This window comes from Marmota monax, unplaced genomic scaffold (genome assembly GCF_021218885.2).
Source record: "Marmota monax isolate L192 unplaced genomic scaffold, Marmota_monax_Labrador192_F-V1.1 WCK01_AAM20220418_F8-fsc00014, whole genome shotgun sequence".
Lineage (NCBI taxonomy): Eukaryota > Metazoa > Chordata > Mammalia > Rodentia > Sciuridae > Marmota > Marmota monax.
Window position 1 is genome coordinate 12,397,488 of NW_026695222.1, and position 16,455 is coordinate 12,413,942.

A 16,455-nucleotide genomic window follows, 5' to 3' on the forward strand; every position below is an offset into this window, starting at 1 on the left:
GCTTCCGGCAGCGGAGGCTGCAGCCTCGCTCTGGTCCCTGCGGCTGGCGGCCGAGCCGTGTGTCTCCTCCTCCGCCGCCGCCATATTGTCTGTGTGAGGAGAGGGGAGAGCGGCCGCTCCCGCTGCCGCTTCCACCACAGGTACCGCGGGAGCCACCAGGCGAGGTCGCTGGGGGTTGGGGGTGGGCCCAGGATGGGGCAGCGGGGCGCGGCCGCCTCCCACGCTTCCAGCTGACTCCCGAGTAGCCCCGTCGCCTTCCCCTGCCCCCCCTCCACACACACACCAGCCGAGGCCCCTGCAGTCTATAGGGGAGGCCCGGGGCCACCCCCAGGGCTGGAAAGCGAGGCTTGGGCTCAGAGGCGGATGTGAGGGTGGGAAATCGTTGTCGGACTCCAGTTTTTTGCAAGAGAGGGGTGCTGGACTGGGCGGAGGCTAGGGGGCAACTTGGAGGTGGGGTCGCGGGGGTGGGGAAGGGAGCTTGAGGGGTGGGGCCACGGGGGGATGGTGGGGGAGGGTGTCGAGGGAGTGGTGCCTGCTGGGTAGGGTGGCGTAAAGCCTCCGGGGAGAGGGGCAGCTGGAGTTAGGGCCTTCCTAGGGTCCCTCTGGGTGGAGCTGAGCTTCCCACCTGCAAACTGGGTGCGAGGTGGAGGGGTCCCTGGGCGGGCCTCCTGGGGAGAAAGGGAGATGGAGCCGTGAAGTGGAGCAGAACGGGTGGAGTTGGGGTTAAGGGCTACTTGCCAGCCTGGGGGGAAATGAGAGTTATGTAGAACGAAGGGTTGGCTAAGAGTTACCTGTGTTGGTGACCTTTTGAGTCAGTAGGACTTTTAAATTTTGTTTCTTGTTTATTGCAGTGTTGGACCATATCTAGGCTAGGCAGGTGATGGGTGGAGCTTCTGTAGTTTGTTTTGGGGAAGCAAAGTCAAGAGTCAGGGGAATTGCTTTGTGGCTTTTGCTTTTGTGGCAAGGGAAAAGGTTCTGAAAAGGAGGTGACAAGTTATTTGGGAAGACCTGATTACCTTTTAAGTGCTAAATTGTATGAGAAGGGAACTTGGGGGGAGGAAATGAAAATAAAATTAGGAAGGGAAGATTTTTTTTCTTTTCCCCCAAGAGCTGAAGGCCTCATTCCATTTAAGGAGTGCAGTATAGGCCAGTGCTTAAGAACTAGACTTCTAGTTTCCAAATATCAGGGCCTCTGTAAGCCTCAGTTTTCCTGTCTGTGAAATGTGGATGATACATCCTAGCTTAAATTTATGGCAAGGAAATAAATTAGATAATTTGTATCAAGTGCTTACCACAGTGCCTGGAAGGCAATAAGAACTCAACAGTTCTTACAGGACACTGTTATTAAAGGGCGTACCTGGTATATTTGGGGTGTCTCCTGTCTAGATAAAGTTTATTCAGAAATCTGACTTCAGAAATTATCTTTGTAGTTACTGTGAATCAGTTGACCTAACTGGCTTCATAGACTTGGGGCTGAAGTTCCCGGACCAATACTGGTTCTTTTCCATATCCTTTGGAAAAGTTCACCTGCTTAAGTCTTACCAGAGCAGGTTTGTCCTTCTATGACTTAGAGATATTTGACTTTCATTTGTTATTGGAGGAGGGTATGTGATTTGAAGAAAGAAGATTGGATGTTTATTTAGATTGGTTTTATCATTTGGTTACAGAGTTCAGTTACCTCATGACAACTTTTCTTTAAAAACTAGAACAACAGGGCTGGGGATATGGCTCAAGTGGTAGCACGCTCGCCTGGCATGCATGAGACACTGGGTTCATTCCTCAGCGCCACATAAAAATAAAATAAAGATATTGTGTCCACCTAAAGCTAAAAATAAATATTTGGAAAAAAAAACTAGAACAACAAAGCACATATGCCTAATTAATTAATTATTTTTTTAATGGAGAACAAGAAAAGCAGAGTACATATTTAAGGGGGAACATGGGTCAGTTTCTGAATTATTGTGGGATTGCCATGTTGTTCGAGGATGAAACAGGTGCAACTTCTTTTCCACAAGGTGCTTTTAGTTTTCCTGTTGCTTACACGCACGCACACACACACACAAACACACTCTTCCAGGATGAGACTTCGCTTTTATTTAAATATCTTTAAATGTATACCTTTACATCACATATGCTTAAAAGGGTATTTTGTTTTGTGGTGCTGGGGTTCAAATCCTGGGCTTCAATCATGCTAGACAAATGCACTGCCACTGAACCATATCCCCAGCCCTGAGATTTTCTTTAGAAAGTGAGTTTAAAGACTTACATCGGGTTTCGGTTTATAGTTGGCAGAAATGACACCCTCACCCTGCACGATGTCCATACTTTAGTCCCCAGAATCTGTAAATAAGTTATGTTACAAGGCAGAAAGGACTTTGAAAATGTAACTAAAGAATCTTAATAGGACCTCACAGTGGTGGCACACACCTGTAGTACCAACTACTGTGCAGCCTGAGTCAAGTGGATTGCAAGTTCAAGATCAGCCTGGGCAACTTTGTGAGGCCCTGTATGAAAATTTTTAAAAAGTGGGATTGGGCCTGAGATTGTAACTCAGTGGTAGAGCACTTGTCTGGCATGTGTGAAGAGGTTCACTCCCCAGTACTGCAAAAATAAACAAATAAGAATCTTAAAATAGGGATATTATTCTGGATTTTCTGGGTAGGCCCTGTCTAATCACATGAATCCTTTAAGGCTCAAAGAACTTTCTCCAGCTGGATCAGACAAACATAAGGGAAATCTAGAAATTTAAAGCATGAGAGGAACTGTATTTGCTATTGTTAGATAGAGTCACATGGAAAGCATAAGAAGGAATGTGGGCAGCCTCTAGTATCAGCCAGTGAGGAAATGGAAACCTCAGTCCTACAACCCTGGGAACTGAATTCGGCCAACAACCTAATGAAGTGAGAAGTGTATTCTTCCCCAGAGTTTCCAGCAAGGAACAGCTTTGCACACACCTTGATTTTGGCCTCAGAACTCTAAGCAAAAGATCTAGAAAAACCTACCCAATTTACAACCTGCAAAATATGTGAATTAATAAAATTGTGAGATTTTAAATCACTACCTTTGGGATAATTTGTTATAAAAATAATAGCACACTAGTATAGATTTTTGTTATTGGGAATGGGGTACTATTACCTAAAAGTGAAGTTGATTGTGGGTGAAGTCTGGAAGAATTTTGAGGATCATGGTAGAAAAGACTTAGAACAGACTGTTGGTAGTAATTTGAATGTTAATGACTGCTGGTGAGGGCTCAGATAGAAGTGAGGTACCTGTTGTTGGAAACTGGCAGAAAGGCGGTCCTTTGTATTTACAGAGTGGCAAATAAGCTTAGTAAAATTGTATCCTGTGGTTATACGGAAGATATAATTTGTTAGAAATAAACCAGATATATAGCTGAGAAGATTGTCAAGCAGAATATTGAAGGTGCAGGTTTATTTGTGGATGTCTAAGAGAGTAAACCTTGTGAAATTCATGTAAAGCCCCCTAGATTCTTGATAATTTTATGCCAGCAGAAACAATGCTGTCTTCAATCAAAAGAGATGGAAATTAAATAGGATTGGTAGACCCCTCCCAAATTCTGACAGGAAGAAAGTGGAGAAAACTATTCACATACTTGCAAGTGAATGCTGCTTTTTCATAAAAAAAGAAGGGTGACTCAGAGGTGGAACCAGGAGCCCAGAGGGGCGGAGCTAAAAGGCTCAGAGGATTTTTCCCAGGATATAAAATAGAATTAATTTTAAAATGACTTTGCCAGTTTTTTTAAATGCTTTATTGTAGATGGACACAATACCTGTATTTTTATTTATTTTTATGTGGTGCTGAGGATTGAACCCAGTGCCTTACATGTGCAAGGCAAGTGCTCCACCATTGAGCTACAACCCAGCTCTGAAAATGACTTTGAATGTGTGGCTCTCTTTCCCCTTAAATTTTCTTCAGTTGAACTAGAATGCCTGTGAGGTTATTCTATACCTGTCTCATTATAGTATGTTGGAAATAGATAACCTTTAAAAAAATAATGGCCCAGGTATTGTGCTTAATTTTATTATATGCAGAATGTCCTATACCTGAATTAAAGGATGAGAATTGGGACTGTCTGAATTGATAAGCTTTAGATGAGATTTTGGGACTTTGAGTTGATGCTGTAGTGATATGAGACCTTTGGGAAGCTTGGGATGGGATGAATGTATTGCATTTGGGAGAGATTTGAATCTTTGGATGTCAGAGGGTAGATGGTGGTAGGCATTATGCCTCCACACCAACTCCCATCCCTTTGTTTTAATCTCTGGAATCTGAGCATGTTATGTAGCAGAAGGAACTTTACGGGACCTTTAAGCTTAAGGATCATAAAATTGGAAGATTATCTTGGATTTTCTTAGTGGGTCTAGTCTAATCACGTGAGCTCTTAAAAGCAGATAACTTTTTCTAGCTGGAGTCAGAGAAATAGACAGAAGTTAGAAATTTGAAGCGTGAGGAAGACTCAACCTGCCCTTGTTGGAGGGGGCTACATGAAAAGTATACAAAATGCAGCAGTCTCTAGTAGCAAAGGTCAGTCCCATTTGACAGCCGCAGAGAAATGGGGACCTCAGTCCTTCAACCACAAGGAAGTAAATTCAGCCAACAACCTGAATGAGCAGGACAGAGTGTCCAATGATGACTGTAACTGGTGAAAACCCTGGTTTGGGGGCTTTCAGAACCCTAAACAGAGGACCCACCTAAGCCCACCTAACTCTGGCTCTAGAAACTGAGATAATAAGTTTGCGATGTTTTGTTTGTGGTAATTAGTTACAGCAACAATAGAAAACTAATACAGGGCCAGGCATGGTGTGCATACCTGTAATCCCAGTGATTCTGAAAGCTGAAGACAACAAATTGAAGGTAGCTTCAGCAATTTAGCAATATCCTGTCTCAAAAAGATCTAGGGATGTAACTCAGTGATAGACTGTCCTAGGGTTCAGTCTAGGGTTCAGTCTCTGCTACCACCAAAAAGGGTAAAAAGAGCTAATGCAGGGTTTTGTGGGTTTTATTTTAGAATTTTAGAATCCAGAGCACTTTGGTCTGAAAGTCATCACAGAGTATAATGCCAGCAGTGCATGAGGCTGAGGCAGGAGTATCCCGAGTTAAACACCAGCCTCAGCAACTTAGCATGGCCCTGTCTCAAAAAAAAATTGTAGGGGGGGAACTGGGGATGTGGCTTAGTGGTTAAATGCCTCTGAATTCACTCCCCAGAACCACAAAAAAAAAAAAAAAAAAGACTTCACAGAAAAATGGTGTTGAATAAGGCCTCTTCCTTAATGTTTAAATATTCCATTACTAGATTCAGTTTGAAGGAGATAGATGACTAGATTGGTAAATATAGATTCTAGAACTCTGGCCCATTTTGGTAGGATTTTTATAAATTGGTGATTTTTCCATGTCTGTAATAAACTTATTGTCTAAACAGCATAATTACTTCCTTAAATTTTGTTACTTGGTTAAATAGTAGGTTTATATGACCTAATGATGCATTTTTAGAGGACATGGAAATGGGTAATATGTTTTTAAGAATTAATAGCCAGTTATACATTGATCTATATGTTGTATTTTCCACCCTACCCCAGCTTGATGTTGTAAGACCTTTTCTCCCTATCACTGTCATTTGGGGTTAAAAGTCAGATTTAGGAAGCATAACTACATAATGGAGCTTCTAGATTTTTTTGTCCTATTTAATTTTTAGCACTGGGGATTGAATGTGGGGATGCTTTACCACTGAGCTACATCCCCAGGCCATTTTATTTTGAATCAGGTTCTAAGTTGCTGAGGGTCTTGCTAAATTGCGTAGGCTGTCCTAGAACTTGCTGTCCTCCCATAGACTGCTCAGTTGCTGGGATTATAGGCACATACCACCATGCCTGGCTGAGTTTCTTTTAAGAAAAATCTTTTGTTTTTGTTCTTTAATAGTATCCTGTTAATTAAATTCATAAAATGTGGTCTAACTAGACCTTAGAGCGAGGAGGAAATGAGATTATAGGCGTGCACTACCATGCCTGGTTCACTTTTCAGAAGCATTACTTAAGACTAGTTACTTTCTCTGTCTTTTTCTTAATAGGGTCATCGTAAGGATTAATGGAGATTATATATATATATAAACACATTTAATATGTTACCTAACACATAAGTGTCTCCAAAATATTAACTGTGTATAACATTTATGATAGCTGTTTTGACAACTGTACAGCAATTTTTTCATAAATATTACAATTTGTATGAGTTCAGAAACTGATGTGATTTACCATTGAATGAAGTAAGGGCTTTGCATTTTCAGGTAATAATAAATAATGCTTATAATACTTGATTTAATGAGAAACTGGATTTGATCCTTGGTCTGTCACAGTTTACTGGGTGACCTGGGCCAAGTTTGTTTCATAGGAGTATTATTGTGTTCTTACATCTAAATTTCTTTGGGCTCCTAAGATGAATAATTTCAAAAGTAGCATATAATTTAGTTATTTTTTAATAGAAATCTAGGCCAGCCAGCTTTTCAAATGAAGAAATTCCCCTAGGATTATTAAGGAAAAGTGGCTGCTGTCATTGTAACAAAGGATATATTTGCCTTGGGTTAAAGACAATGGGTAGTTTTCTTGTGTGTGCTTTTTGTGTGCTTCGGAGTAGAATTCAGCAGACTTAGTATACACACAGTCACATGTAGTATACCTTTTTTTTTTTTTTTTTAAATGGGAATCAAGGATTGAGCCTTTTAAAAGTTTAGGGTAAAATAATTCACAGTATTACAAGATAAAGCTTAGGAGTGGCATTTTCTGGGTCCTACAAATTCTGTATCTTCAGCCTTAGACATAAAAAAACCTACTTAGCAACAGTTGCTATCATGGGAAAGCTTTTTTTTTTTTTTTTAACATTAGTGATGATAATATTGTCTTGCATAGAAAATGTTATCTAAAATGAGGGTTTTGTGTTTAAATAACCAGGTTTAGGTTAATCTTTATAATTTTGTATGTTTATCATCTTAAATGCCCTTTATATTGGCTGTTCTTTTTACACTTTCTGCTCTTGTGGGTTTTTCTGACAAGATTTTTATTAGCTTAAACATTTTAGTTTGCTTGGAATAGCGAACACTTGGAATTTTTCTGAAGTTATGACTAATGTTCTAATGGGCATTTCTCAATTTAGCTATCTCTCTAATGTTCTAAATTTTAAGAAAACCACCCTGTTATAAATGAATGGGTAAATTATTTTCTAAAACAAATTGCGTCGTTGTCAGAAAGTACAAAATAGCCATTGTTGGCTATTGGATTTATAACCAGTCAAAAGATGTTCATTCAGCAGGTCCTAAATGCCTGCTGCATTTCTTGCAGGTACTGTGCAAAAGATCTCCAGATTGTCCCTGCCCTCAAACTCACAGTTGACATTTTGTCAGATATATTTTGCCACCACCTAGTGACATTTGAAGGTGTTGTCTCAATGAAAACTCCTATTTACTTTGTCTTGGCTATACTTTCTAAAACAGCTACAGAAATGAAGGGGTGAGGATGGGAATGGGATCAGGAATTAGTTGAGATGGCCAGTGGGTAGTAGAAGGCAGTGGGATAGTGGGAAAGATTCGGGAGTTGGGGGAAGCTCACTCAACCTCTCAAGCGTGGTTTCTCATCTCTGCCTCAGTAACTTATATTCAGTTTCTTCATCTATAAAATGGGGTTTAGTGTTTCGTACCTCAGGATTCTTAATGAAGATTAATAATAAAAGCACCATCTAATATTATCATCTCAGGATTACTGTGAGGATTAAAGGAGATAATTTATAAAATGCCTGACCCAATTAGTATTTGTTCTTTCCCTTCCCTGTCAATGAAGACACTGTTTATTGCTGAGGCTGCTCTTTATTTTCATTTTCTGCTACCAAGCATTCTTAGTTTTAATGAGACTTTTGACTTGTACTTCCTGTTTCTGGTGTGGCCTGCTAGGTGGGTGAGGTACTTAATTGCTGATTAGGGGTGGATCTGTATGTAATTCAAGACCAGTGTAGATTGCTTTAGTTACTCAGGTACTGTGTATATTGCCAGAGGGTATATTGATTTGATGAGTCTAGGATCCTCTTGATTCTAAATAGACAAGTTTTTGTCTCAAATTCAGGATTAAGTTCTAGGTTTGCTCTATAGATGTGGGGTCAGAAATTATTTTCTGTAGTACTTTAGTCTGATTTGGGAATTGTTTGAATATCATGTGATAGGAATATGTTTGCAGGAGGACTTCTTCCTGCATTAACATCTTCTCTTAAGTCCTGCTCACTCAGATAATCCACTTAGTTTAGTTTGCTCTGGTTGCTGTCAGTTTTTTTCTGTGTGTGTGTGTGTGTGTGTGTGTGTTGGTAGTGGTGATTAAACCCAGGGACTCTGCTAAGCATGTGCCACAATCCTAGCCTTGCTCTGTATTTTTAAGTTATAAATTCCTTGGAGTAGGAATTTACCTTTATTAGTACTTATAAAGTGTGTATTTATGATCATATTGAATAACTATAAATGACCATTTGTACTGGAGTTGTTCTCCCATCCTTTTTTAAAAAAATAAAACAGACTTTATTGTCTGGCATTTAAAATAGTAAGTATTCAAAAGTGCATTTTTCTATATAATTTATTGTGAGATTATCATTGTCAAATAAAATGCTTTCATCATTTGCTTGTATTTATCTGTGCCTGACCAGTTCATTTTTCCTTCCAAAATGTTGCATGCCACACTTAAGGCCATGAAGAATTTTCAGAAACTGCAACTAAGGACTTCACCATATACCTGTAGCTACTTATATGCTCTTGCTACATGTAGTGTTTTTTTTTTTTTTTTTTCACAACCTATCTCTTGACAGTTTTTGGGAAACTTTTACCAGGATGACTTTCATACATCTTAAAAACTCATAGGATTTGTTGCACCTTAAAGAAGTCAACACCAAGGCCCATAGATCCTGCCAGCTAGCTAGTATGGGGAGGGCATATCTTGTGCCCCTTCCTCTTTCCCTGTTCCCCTTGGCAGTCTCACAGAAAAGCTTTTCTATCTTTTATTTTATACAACTGTGGCCTGGTGACCAGCTTATAGTGTTGGATTTAGTAGAAAGAACCTGTTTGGGTCTTGAGTTCAGAATCGACCTAGGTTCAAATCTCACATCATCGGTTAGTGATCCTGTGGTTTGGGGCAGGTTTTTCAGCCTTTGAACTTGTTGACTTCTAAAATGTAAGTATGTGCTGTGTGCAGTGGCACTCATCTGTAATCCCAGCACATCAAGAGGCTGAGGAGGAGGATCTCAAGTACAAAGCAAAAGTGAGGAGCTAAACAACTCAGTGAGACCCTGTCTATATAAAGTACCAAATAAGACTAGGGATGTGCCTCAGTGGTCGAGTGTCCCTAAGTTGAATCCCCGGTATCTCCAAAAAATAAAAAATAGAATGGAAGTATGCCTCTCATCTGGTTGTAAGAGTCATTCATATGGTAGCAGTGATTATTAAAGATAAATCCTGGATTACGCTTTTGATTACTCTAGGTCTGAAAGTTCTTTTGGTTCCATTGGTTTGGGCCATTGGAATAGTTTCACATTATGACTTTTTTTGCTTGTGTTGCCTGATCAAAAGGTACAGTATGCAGATGATGATTTCTGTCATTTATTATATTTTGTATTATAGAAGACAACGCTAACTTCAAATTTTAGGATAGAACTGTGTTAACCAAATCAAACTGCTTGGTAATGCCTCACTTCATTGGAAAACCTTCCATTGTTGCTGTGTCATCTATGTAACATCGATACTTTGATCCTTTGATCCTTCTGACTTAAAAGTAGAGAAATGAAATTTTCACACAGAGAGCCCAGACACTTAACGTTTTTTGTTTTGCCTTACCTCTTGGTTTATATTAGAAATATTGTATGTATTGGCTTTTAAAATAAGACTTTTGTATACTTCATAGGTAGGAATAAAAATAGAAGCCCCAGTGATATGAAGGATCATAATGTCTTAAAAGTTAAGTATCCTGCAGGTTCACATAAGCAGAAATGTCATAAATTCAGGATTTATTATGGATATTTATATTCCAAATTTCAAAGAGCTTAATAGAACCATGGGGGAAAAAAACCTTATTATCTTGACTTTGAACAGGTTGTTTTCTTAATTCAGTGTGCGCCTGTAGTCTTGGAATTTGAAGGCTAAAAGAGTCAGGAAATTGTCAGGGAGCTAGTTATTAACCTCTGGAGATATATTTTTATTCTCAATTTATAAATCAAAGCAAAACTTTTCTCTTTACATGGCATTAGTTTGATATGTGAGGGAAAATGCTATTGGCCATGATTACCAATAGCATTAAACATCTCAGCTTAAATTAAGACAGGAAAAGAGAATCAGTATTAATTGGAGGAGCATATCTGGCAAGGTGGCCTGCAACTCTGGAGTCTGGGTCAGGAAGATTGCAAATTCAAGCCAGCCTGGGCAACTTAGTGGAACCCTATCTTGAAATAGAATTTGAAAATAAGGATCGTGGCCAGGTGCCGTGGCACACACCTTGTAATTCCAGCAATTTGGGAGGCTGAGACAGCAGGATCACAAGTTTGAGACCAGCCGCAGCAATTTAGTGAGGTCTTAAGCAATGTAGGGAGACCCTGTCTCAAAAAATAAAAAGGGCTAGGGATGTGGCTCAGTGGTAAGGCACCTTTGGACTAAATCCCCTGTACCCGCCAATAAAATAAAGTAAGGGTTGGGGATGCAGCTCAATGATAAGAGTGCTTGGCTGGTGTGCATGAGGCACTGGGTTTGATGCACGGTACCATAAAAAAAAATTAAGTGGGAGGGGGAAAACTTCATTTACTCATGTATATTTTTAATTGTAAGGTTTGTTTGTTTATTTATTTTGTAGTGCTGGGGTTTGAACCCAGGGCTTTGTGCATGCAAGGCAAGCACTCTACCAACTGAGCTATATCCCCAGCCCCACGTTTTATCCTATTTACTTTTATCCTATTTACATTATCTTATTTACTTTTTACTTACAAGCTATGGTTTGGAGGTCTACTTTGTGATTGATGTTTTGTTTTTGTGCTGGTGACCTTCCAGACCTTCTGGACTATACTTGGAAGTGTAGAAGGTGATTGCATGTGTGTTGAAATAAAGGTGATTATGAAATAGTGTTCTTAACCTCTTCTGCATGGGTTTTGACTATTCAGGTTAGGATCTCCACAAGTTATATAAATCAGAATTTCTTAACCAGTATACTTTAAATGAGTTTGAAATGAAATGAGATGCTGGTCCTTTAAGACCTGGTCATTTGTGTGAGGTACAGTGTAGCCACATGATCTAGATCCAGAATATTCTTGATCATTTACTCCAGTGTCCATACAAACAGTAATTTTTTTTTCTCTATATCATGACCTTTTTAAAAGGCTGAAAGCACTGATTTAGAAGGTTCAGTAATTGGGTGTCTTAACAGTTTTTAAGATTCAAGGGATCACTAATCTGAATCTTGGCTTCAGGTTTAGAAAAGACCATTTTCAGGTATCTCTCTAACTCTGAAATAATTCTTTTTTTCACAAATGATTCAAGGAATTTTTTTTTTTTAAGATTAAATGATTTAATGTTGGTCACTTGTGAAGAAATTCAAGTGTTTGTTGTTGTTTTGTTGTATGAGGGATTGAACCCAGGGGTGCTCTACGACTGAGTTGCGCCCCACTCCTTTTTATTGTTTAATTTTGAGACAGGATCTCACTAAATTGGCCATGCTGGCCTCAAAACTTGTGATCCGGTCTGGGGATATAGCTCAGTTGGTAGAGTGCTTGCCTTACATGCACAAGGCCCTGGATTCAATCCCCAGCACCACCAAGAAAAAAAAAAAAAGAGAAAAAACCTGTGATCCTTCTGCCTCAGCACTCCAGATCCCTGTAAAGGCGTGTATCACTATGGCCAGCTCAAGTTCGTATTTTCTTAAGCAGTACTGTGAGGCAAAATAAAGTTAGCTTCTGTAAAACTTGTCCTCACCTGACTCTAAATGCCACTGTATCTTTCCTGAAGCTGACATTTTGTTAATCATTCATCAAGCTTGGGTCTGGCACTGGAATATAACTTGAAGCCTACGCTACTTTGTCTTTTCTTCCCTTGGGAAAGGATGAGATGTACTTACTTTGAGCGACTTAATTTTAAAAAATATTTTATGTATATCATCAAGTTAACCTTTTAAAATGGATCTTTTACAATGTTAAAAATGTGCATTTCCTGCCTGGGGGTGTAGCTTAGCACATGATTAGCATGTGCAAGGCCCTGGGTTTAATTCCTAGCAACACACACACACACAAAAGCTGATTAAAATGTGCATTTCCTGTTTGTCTAAGTGGGTAATTCTTTTTCTTTTTTTAATGGTTTACAGATTCCTCTAAGCCTGTAATAAATTTTTCCTCAAAATATACGTGCACATGCACTTTGTATACATTTTCAGGGAGTTTATGGCCTCTGATCTTATTGATGAACTTCATTTTCAGTGCCATATCTTGTAGTCCAGACAATTATTTCACCTTTTCATTACTTTTTAAATTTATTTATAAATTTATATATATATAGTATAGAGCAAAGATTGAAGCTCAAGTGTCTTCAAGAATCAGTCCAGTAAGATAAATGAATAGAGTTGTCCAGGTTTACTAACAGCATCTCCAGTGGGTGGGTTTTAAAAGAGCCTGTTGTTAGGGGCTGGAGTTGTGGCTGTATGATAGAGCGCTTGCTAGCACGTGTGAGGCACTAGGTTTAGTCTTCAAAATATGTTTTTTTGGTTGGGGATGTGGCTCAAGCGGTAACGCGCTCGCCTGGCATGCGTGCGGCCCGGGTTCGATCCTCAGCACCACATACAAACAAAAGATGTTGTGTCCGCTGAAAACTAAAAAAATAAATATTAAAAAAAAAATTCTCTCTCTCTGTCTCTCACTCTCTCTTTAAAAAAAAATATGTTTTTTAAAAAAATGCCTATTGTTGAATAGGCAAATCTCAGCAGATATGATTTTTGTCAGTGCAGGAGGGAAGAATTCATTATTGCTAGACAGGTAGACCTCCCCACCTTTCACCTTCTTTCCTTCTTTTGACAAACTAAAAAATAAACTAAACTGTTACTTTTTTAATACTTATGAAAAAAAAATAATATATAATTCAACTGAACAGGTTATTCATTTTTAAAAAACATGAAAAACTCTTACACAAATATTTAATAGCAATATTATTCATAGTTATTATAAACAAACATAGTTAATATAAACATTATTCATAAGCAAAATGTGATTTACCCATATAGGATTCAGCCATAAAAAGGAATGGACCACTGATAAAATGAAAGAGGTCAGACGCATAGATTTGGGGCTTGCTGGTTTAAAGGTGGTAAGTCTAAAGAGGGACTGACATAGGGATTCATATGGTATATTTAGCTTTAAAAGCTAGCTCACTGTTTGCTGCCCCAGTACCACCCTATTTTCTATCTTTGGCAAGTTAATACAACCCACTCTGTTAGCCCACGTATTGATCACCTGCAGGGAGAATGGCTGTCTTCTGTGTAACCTACCTCCTGGACAGTAAAGGAATGAGATGGTGTTAATTCTGCCGCAGTCTGGCTGGGCACAAAATAACCGAGCTGCCACACAGCCTTGTAGGTTCAAAACAGGAACTCCACACTCCAACCGGAAATCCTTCCTCCCGCACTTCCCCAACCAATGGGAATCCCCTCAAGAACTCCAAAGTAGCAGGTGGAGGCGGACAGCAGGGGTCTAATATACAATTGAATACACAGCTTAACATAACCATCATCATCTCAATGGCTTGCTGGGGTCACCTCTCAACCACTCTAGCAAAAATGCCATGCGACATTCTAGCTGGGCTGTGGCTCTCAGCAAATTCCTTTGTTCCCAGTTTTCTCACTAATTATATAGGTTAAATGACATACTTAAGGTAATATCCAGGGACAATTCAAGCTTTTCATTTGCTTGTCAGTTTTTTCTTCTGTGTCCCATTGAGTGTCAGAGAGTTGTTCATAATATCCTTTCACTAGCTACCAGACCTACAGTGATGTATCCTTTACTGTTCTCTTTAAAAATTTTTTATTTTTATTTTTTATTCTTTTCCTTCTTGATATTGAATGTTTTTGCTAATTTGTTGTCAGTCACACTAGCAGTTTTTTTTTTTTTTTTTTTTTTTAATTTTTTATTGTGGGTTGTTCAAAACATTACAAATTTCTTGACATATCATATTCCACACTTTGATTCTAGTGGGTTATGAACTCCCACCTTCACCCCATACATAGATTGCAGATTCACATCAGTTACACATCCATTGATTTACAGATTGCCATACTAGTGTCTGTTGTGCTCCGCTGCCTTTCCCATCATCCACCCTCCCCCCTCCCCACCTCTCCCCTCCCCTCCCCTCCTCTCTCTCTACCCCCTCCACTGTATAACCCTGAGGGTCCCCTTCCATTACCGTGCAATTTACCTTCTCTCTCCCTTTCCCTCCCACCTCTCATCCCTGTTAAATGTTAATCTTCTTCTCCTGTTCTTCGTCCCTACTCTGTTCTTAGTTACTTTCCTTATATCAAAGAAGACATTTGGCATTTGTTTTTTAGGGATTGGCTAGCTTCACTTAGCATAATCTGCTCTAATGCCATCCATTTCCCTGTAAATTCTATGATTTTGTCATTTTTTAATGCAGAGTAATACTCCATTGTGTATAAATGCCACATTTTTTTTATCCATTCGTCTATTGAAGGGCATCTAGGTTGGTTCCACAGTCTTGCTATTGTGAACTGTGCTGCTATGAACATCGATGTAGCAGTGTCCCTGTAGCATGCTCTTTTTAGGTCTTTAGGGAATAGACCAAGAAGGGGAATAGCTGGGTCAAATGGTGGCTCCATTCCCAGCTTTCCAAGAAATCTCCATACTGCTTTCCAAATTGGCTGCACCAATCTGCAGTCCCACCAGCAATGTACAAGTGTACCCTTTTCCCCACATCCTCGCCAGCACTTGTTGTTGTTTGACTTCCTAATGGCTGCCAATCTTACTGGAGTGAGATGGTATCTTAGGGTGGTTTTGATTTGCATTTCTCTGACAGCTAGAGATGTTGAGCATTTTTTCATGTACTTGTTGATTGACTGTATGTCCTCCTCTGTGAAGTGTCTGTTCAGGTCCTTGGCCCATTTGTTGATTGGGTTGTTTGTTCTCTTATTGTCTAATTTTTTGAGTTCTTTGTATACTCTGGATATTAGGGCTCTATCTGAAGTGTGAGGAGTAAAGATTTGTTCCCAGGATGTAGGCTCCCTATTTACCTCTCTTATTGTTTCTTTTGCTGAGAAAAAACTTCTTAGTTTGAGTAAGTCCCATTTGTTGATTCTAGTTATTAACTTTTGTGCTATGGGTGTCCTATTGAGGAATTTGGAGCCCGACCCCACTGACTGTAGATCGTAGCCAACTTTTTCTTCTATCAGACGGCGCGTCTCTGATTTGATATCAAGTTCCTTGATCCATTTTGAATTCACTTTTGTGCATGGCGAGAGAAAGGGATTCAGTTTCATTTTGTTGCATATGGATTTCCAGTTTTCCCAGCACCATTTGTTGAAGATGCTATCCTTCCTCCATTGCATGCTTTTAGCCCCTTTATCAAATATAAGATAGTTGTAGTTTTGTGTATTGGTTTCTGTGTCCTCTATTCTGTACCATTGGTCCCCACGCCTGTTTTGGTACCAGTACCATGCTGTTTTTGTTACTATTGCTCTGTAGTATAGTTTGAAGTCTGGTATCGCTATACCGCCTGATTCACACTTCTTGCTTAGCATTGTTTTTGCTATTCTGGGTCTTTTATTTTTCCATATGAATTTCATGATTGCTTTCTCTATTTCTACAAGAAATGCCATTGGGATTTTGATTGGCATTGCATTAAACCTATAGAGAACTTTTGGTAATATCGCCATTTTGATGATGTTAGTTCTGCCTATCCATGAACAGGGTATATTTTTCCATCTTCTAAGATCTTCTTCTATTTCTCTCTTTAGGGTTCTGTAGTTTTCATTGTATAAGTCTTTCACCTCTTTTGTTAGGTTGATTCCCAAGTATTTTATTTTTTTTGAAGATATTTTGAATGGAGTGGTTGTCCTCATTTCCATTTCAGAGGATTTGTCGCTGATATACAGGAATGCCTTTGATTTATGCGTGTTGATTTTAAATCCTGCCACTTTGCTGAATTCATTTATTAGCTCTAATAGTTTCTTTGTAGAGCCTTTTGGGTCTGCTAGATATAGAATCATATCATCTGCAAATAGTGATAATTTAATTTCTTCTTTTCCTATTTTTCTGCCTTTAATTTCTTTCGTCTGTCTAATTGCTCTGGCCAGTGTTTCGAGAACTATGTTGAAGAGAAGTGGAGAGAGAGGGCATCCCTGTCTTGTTCCAGATTTTAGAGGGAATGCCTTCAGTTTTTCTCCATTC

The 16,455-nt window shown here is 39.2% G+C and overlaps 1 protein-coding gene across 2 annotated transcripts in view; it reads left to right on the forward strand.

The window, feature by feature from the left end:
• Positions 1-16,455, forward strand: part of Csnk2a1 (casein kinase 2 alpha 1) — a 60,474-nt gene continuing 44,019 nt past the window's right edge. For both annotated transcript variants that reach the window (XM_046433117.2, XM_058575669.1), the window contains exon 1: positions 1-140. The gene's annotated coding sequence lies outside the window, so the exon portion shown is untranslated. The remainder of the gene's footprint in view (positions 141-16,455) is intronic.